Genomic DNA, 6,667 nt, shown 5'->3' with positions numbered 1-6,667 from the left:
TCTCTCTCTCTCCATCTTTTTCAACTAGATATTTCTCTGGTCTCTGGCAAATGTCAGGCATTATCCATATGCTATGCAATACACAACAATGATTTGCAGTTGATAGAGAATCTATAGTCTATAGATTCAATAGTTTATCCATAGTCATCAAGATCAAATTCAAAGAGCAATTCCCAATGTCTGGTGTTTGAAACCCCATTCACAGAGCATAGAGTTGAAAGAGGTGGATCTTCTAAGGCCACAAAATCTTTTGGTATATGGTGAGACAGACATGTATGACTTTCCTTGGTTTTCCTCAGCTGTCTGCTTGGATTGATGTTTTTTTTAATCAGTTGTGTGGCCTGGATTCTGGGCCTGGGCACTGTCCCTCAGCTCTTCAGCTCAAGGCTAGCGCTCTACCACTTGAGCCACAGCACCACTTCTGGCTTTTTCTGCGTATGTGGTAATCAAACCCAGGGCCTCATTCACGCAACAAACACTCTACCACTGAGCCACTTTCCCAGCCCAAGGATTGATAATTTTGTATGGCCCACAAATGATGTTATAAATATCCAAATAGTCCTGAGCAGAAACAAAATGCTTAAATAGGGATACATTGTAACAATGAGATGCACAGGACACTATGTTGAAAAATTTAGGGGGTGGAACATAGTTGTGGAGGTGGGAGGGAAGGGATGGTAGGGGAAAAACAAAGGAGGAGGTAACAATGCTTGATAGGAAATGTACTCATTACCTTGCTCATGTCACTGTAAGCCCTCTGTACAGCATTTTTACAACAAAAACTTATTTTTAAAAAGCGGAAGCTCTGGTCACTGGAGGGTCTCTGCAACGGTACAAAATGAAATCTGCCGTTCTTCAGATAGCCTGACTCTCTCCATGGCATTCACTTCCGGTGAACTGGAAGTTCTTAATCTCCACCTCTCTTTGAATCTTCATCCTCCCAGTTTTCTCTGCTCTTGCCCTACTCCCTGATCTGTGTCTCTGTGTGTCGCCTACTGACGATGACATGGCTGCATTTGCTTTGAGTAAACCATCGCCCTACTCACATAGACTAAACCAGGTGCCAGAAACATTTGATGTTTGGGTGATTTAGGAACATTCTTGAAAAACCCGCCTAGGGAGTAACAAGATGTTTACCTGTAATTACCTCAGAGCAAAGGTTAAGCACTTTGGAACACTGAAGACATTTTTAAAAAGATTATTTTCAAATTTTTCAAGAGGAGAAAAATAGGAGAACATCTGTTTTTTAAAAATCGCTGTAAAATATTCATGTACAAACGGAGTATGAATCTCTTTGAAGTCATTTGGCTATGTTAAGTTCAGAAAGTCTCTTCTGGGAAGAAAGAAATTGCCCAAAGAATTCTTCCTAAATCTTTTTATCTTTTGATCTTACAATTTTCTTTATAATACTACACCTTTTCTTAGAGATTAGTACCATGATATTTAAATAGAGGTTTGGAGGGGTGAGTGTTTTGTTGGATTTTTCTTTTTGGTAATAAAGGTTTTTAAAAATAGATCTTTCTTGGCAAGTGAGGGAATTTCTTTTGGAACAGTTCTGGTCTGTGAGATAAACATTATGTAAAGGAATATTTGTGTCATGAACCAAGTGATCACCTGAAGCTCCAGACTTCTACATTCCAGAGGCATACTCCAGCCCCAAATACAGGAAGGCCCTCAGAAAGGCCCTGGTTCTGGAAATTTCCTATCTTCCCTAATGCCTATATTATTCTCCATTTAAAGAAATTCAAGCTAACTTTTTGGTAAAGTCAGAATAGAATTCTCTCATATACTAAAGAGATTTCAACCCTGTTTGAATGCAATCCTGGATGGCAGCATTTGGAAGCATAGGCTGGATACTACTGAAAAATGAACTGCTTATATTGTCTATTTAATAAATTTTAGTATGTCCAAAATTTAGATTCCAAAGTTTAGACAAAAATAAATTCCCAGGAACATTTTAATTTCAGATAAACAATAAACCATTTTAAGTATGTCTGAAATATTATATTTCATCTGCCTCCCTCAGCGTCGATTGCCCAATGTTAATGTTAATGAACTTTAAAAAAACATTATGTGTAATAAAGATTTAGAAAAACTGCTTCTGTTTTTTTTAATCTGTATTAAAGACATAACAAATCTTTTCTTGACAAAGGAAGTATGTGCCAACTGAGGCATATGGCCAGTCTCAGCCAATGTATGTGCCTTGCACAGAATTGGAATCTGGGCTTCCACTCACTTCCGAGGAGCTGATAATTAGAGGAAACTACAAATGAGCACAAAACAAAACAAAAAAAAAAGATGAAAAGTATAAAGAACTGATTTCAGCATGTGCACATGCGTAGGAGTGCATGCGTGCACACACACGCACACACACACACATACATGCCATTATAAGGTGGTGGAGGATCTCGTCCATTTTTGTTTTCTCTACATCCCATGCTTTTCTAACATACAACACATGCTTCAACAATAGTGTGCAGATGAATAATTGAATGAACAGGTTTTATTCGAAGCCTCTTTCTCAAATACCTGCTACAGGGCACCAACAGGCCTCCCAAACTTTATTGCTGCTTTAAGCTCTAAAATAGGACTGTGCTCACCAGGCTTTACAATGTGAATGAGAGAATGAGATCTGATAAGAAACAAATTCCCTATCCTGATGAAACTCTGCTTCTTACCTGAGAAAATATGGACTGGCAGTTAAATAAGAAGCCAAGTGAACTGTTTCTAGAATGAGTCAGGATGGAAGTTTCAGAAATCTTCAACATCATCAACATCCCCATCTTATCCAATAACTACTTGATCAAGTGAGACATTCTATGTTGCGATACACACAGGAAAAAGCTAGGAGTATGCAAATCTTAATAGAACAACATGGAAGGGGAAGGAATGGGATACAAGGTGTTGTACTGGGACACCTAAACAGAACAATAACTTTTTAAAGCTATTTTTGTACACAACTGACATTCTAAAGGCAATGGGAAGGGGTCTCTGAACAAGAAATCTACAGCAGTGTTACAAGCATTTTAGAGAGAGATAGTGAAGTGCTGGCCAGAAATCTTGTCCTGAAAATTGGGCATTAGGGTAGATGTTATCTAGCCAGCTAAAGTAGAGATCTAATAATTGTTCTTTTGGAAAGCCTCTGGAACCAAAGATGTTTTTCAGCTTAAATCACTGCAGTTGAGCAACACCAAGTCTGTTTCCTCTCTCACTATTCTTTGATCTCCAAATTTGTGATCACTTGGAAAATTTGCTTTCTGTCAGATCAATTTTGTGATTTAAAACACTGGCCAGAAAAAAAAATGCAAGTAACAGACATTTCTTTCTATTTTTTTAAAGTTATTGTTCCCATGGAAAAGAAATATAATCCTAATTTTCTATTACTCACATAAAGGTTTTGTTTTGTTTTGTTTTGTTTGTTTGTTTTTTAAAATTGGTGTTGGGGCTTGAACTCTGGGCCTGGGCACTGTCTTTCAGCTCTTCAGCTCAAGGCAAGTGCCCTACCATTTGAGCCACAGCACCAGTTCTGATTTTCTTGTGGTTAGTTGGAGATAAGAGTCTCATGGACTTTCCTGCATGGGTGGCTTTGAACCACAATCCTCAGATCTAAAAGTTTTATTTTTACAAATCTAAACATCCCCCCCTTTTTTTTTTTTGGTCGGTCGTGGGGCTTGAACTCTGGGCTTGGGTGATGTCCCTGCATTCATTCAAGGTGAGCACTCTACTGCTTGAGCCACAGTGCCACTTCCAGTTTTCTAGTGGTTTATTGGAGATAAGAGTCTCACGGACTTTCCTGCCAGGGCTGGCTTTGAACTGCAATCCTCAGATCTCAGCTTCCTGAGTAGCTAGGATTACTGGCGTGAGCCACTGACACCCAGCTTCCCCTTTTTTAAGTGAAAGTGATAGGGAAGTTATTAGGAAAGAAATACACTTCTAATCAACTGAAAGTGGGCCATCTGTAGGGAGAGACTGACCTGAGCATACCTTTTAACAGTTGTTCTTTTTCCCAATTCCCTTTGTAGTACATCATGGATATTTTATTTTCAAAGTTGAATGAAGTAAATATGGACAGTAAAGTCTCTAATTTTTATATACTCCATTCTAAACATGTATTTTCTATCCTGTACCAGAAAATACATGTTTAGAATGGAGTATATAAAAATTGCTATTATATGAAACCATTTAAAGAAGCAAACCTCTGTAACCTGGATAAATCCTTCAGCATCACACAAATAAGTGCCTTTATAAAATGAGTCACTGTTCTATTTGATTTGAAATTGTATTTGAAAATGGAAAAGATATAAAATGTTAACTTAAAGGACTAGGGTAAGGAGGTCGTGTCAGATGGATGTGAAGGATTGAAGCACGGTGTGTTTGGACATGGTGTATGACCTGCCCGTGCTGCTCCAAATGGCTATGAGGGGATGGGACCTACAATACATGGGTGGGTAATTTAGAATACTAAGTAGGGCAACCTGTTCAGTACTGGAAATATCTAATCTGGTCAATTGTCTTAAGTGGTAGCACACTAACACACCAATCTTTGTGCACACTTCCCCTGGCTCAGGCTTGGAACTGACACATATATGGTATGAAACCAAAACCCAGACACACAACAGTGGATAATGGGATGACGACTCCACCCTACCACTTCACACCACCATTTTCATTGCCTTTTCCACAGATAGCTAAACAAAGGCTTTATTTTATTTAATTCCATTGTTGCCTATTATTGAATGAGTATGAAAGTCCATATAAGATAGCGAATGACATTGCCCCATTTATTAGGAAATGGAAAGACTTGGAAAAAATTATATTAAGTGAAGTAAGCCAGGCCCAAAGAAACATAGGTCCCATGGTTTCCCTTATTTGCAATAACTAGTATATGTCTGAGTCAAGCAGAAACGGTCAGATAAGTTGATGTTAGGGAAATGAAGCCCCAGATAAGTATTCAAATGTTTTTTTTCTTTCTTGTGATTGTTTCTAACATATTTATAAGATGATTGCTTTGTTGCTTTGTACGTCCCTCCCCCACGGTATAACCCCTGCGTTCACTGTATTTGATGTTGGTATAATTTGCAGAGGGGAAGGGAAAAAACGAATCGTTTAAATAGGGATAGAGGTGGACCCATTGCAACAATGAGATGTATAAGTCGTTATGTCAAAAAAACGAACTTTACGGGACTGGGAAGGTGGCTCAGTGGTAGAGAGCTTGCCTTGCATGCATGAAGCCCTGGGTTCGATTCCTCAGCACCACATAAGCAAAAAGAAAAAAGCCGGAAGTGGCACTGTGGCTCAAGTGGTAGAGCGCTAGCCTTGAGCTGAAGAGCTGAGGGACAGCGCCCAGGCCCAGAGTTCAGGCCCCACGACCGGACCAAAAAAAAAAAAAAACGAACTTACAACTTTGGGGGGGGGAGGAGGATGGGGAGGGCGGTATGGGAAGGGATGGGAAGGGGAAACAAAGGAGGAGGCAACAATGCTTGATAAGAAAATCTTGCCCATGTAATTGTAACTCCTCTGTACAGTATTATCACAATAAAAAAAAAGAAAGAAAGAAATGTATTCATTATCTTGCCCATGTAATTGTAACCCCTCTGTACAGTATTTTCACAAGTAAAAAAAAAAACAACTCATCAAAAAAAAGCGGTATTTTTAATTTTTTTTTTTTTTTTTTTTTTTTTTTTTTTTTTTTGTCGGTCGTGGGGCTTGAACTCTGGGCCTGGGCGCTGTCCCTCAGCTCTTCAGCTCAAGGCTAGCGCTCTACCACTTAAGCTACAGCGCCACTTCCGGTTTTCTGGTGGTTTATTGGAGATAGGAGTCTCACGGTCTTTCCTGCCCGGGCTGGCTTTGAACTGCGATCCTCAGATCTCAGCCTCCTGAGTAGCTAGGATTACAGGCGTGAGCCACCGGCGCCCGGCTTTTTAATGTATTTTTATCCACTCCTTTGAACCTAAAGTTTGTCCTTTCCAGCCAAACGTTCAGTGCTCTGAGGAGAATTGGAACTGTCAACCCGCAACTGCAAAGGGAAAAGAAATCTGCTCAGCCTGTAATCCAGCTACTATCTTAAGCTGTAAAAATCAACAAGTGCATTTTCCAAAGTGAAGTATCATTGGAAGCAGCAAAGATTTCTGGGATCGCTGTTTTATAGTGTTTGCCATAAACGTTGATGAGATAGGAAATGGATAAGGATAGGAAACAAACCCACTTCTTAGCCTGGAGGACAGTGATGAAGGAGGAGGAAGAGAAGAAAAAGAGGAGTAGGGGAGGAAAGGGAGGAGGAGGACAGAAGAAGGAAGGAAAGAAAGGAGGAGGGAGGGAAGGGAGGAGAAAAAGGAAGAGAAGAGCTTACATTTATGATCCTGTTTCCCTCATATACCCCAGAGCCAAGTCTCCCCTGGTTTTCTCTCTCCTTAGCAGTGTCTGGAGCCAAGCCCAACATGGCACCATGGTACATAGAGACCCCTCTCTCTGGCACTGTGTGTAGAGTCCAAGCCCAGCACAGCCCTGTGGTACATGAGGGCGATGCTTATTTGTGTTCCCTCCAGATTCTACTGGCCTTTGTGGAGGCAGGAGTGTGGGGGTGGGGGGAGTGGAGGGGTCTCATCTTGCTGCTCTTTGGATGTTGATCTCTGCACCATTGCATGTTCTATGGAAGTTCATGATTGAT

Source organism: Dipodomys merriami, unplaced genomic scaffold (genome assembly GCF_024711535.1).
Source record: "Dipodomys merriami isolate MVZ:Mamm:240054 unplaced genomic scaffold, mDipMer1.0.p SCAF_11, whole genome shotgun sequence".
Classification (NCBI taxonomy): Eukaryota; Metazoa; Chordata; class Mammalia; order Rodentia; family Heteromyidae; genus Dipodomys; species Dipodomys merriami.
The sequence above is the reverse complement of the archived record's forward strand: the minus strand, read 5'-3'. Positions refer to the sequence as shown.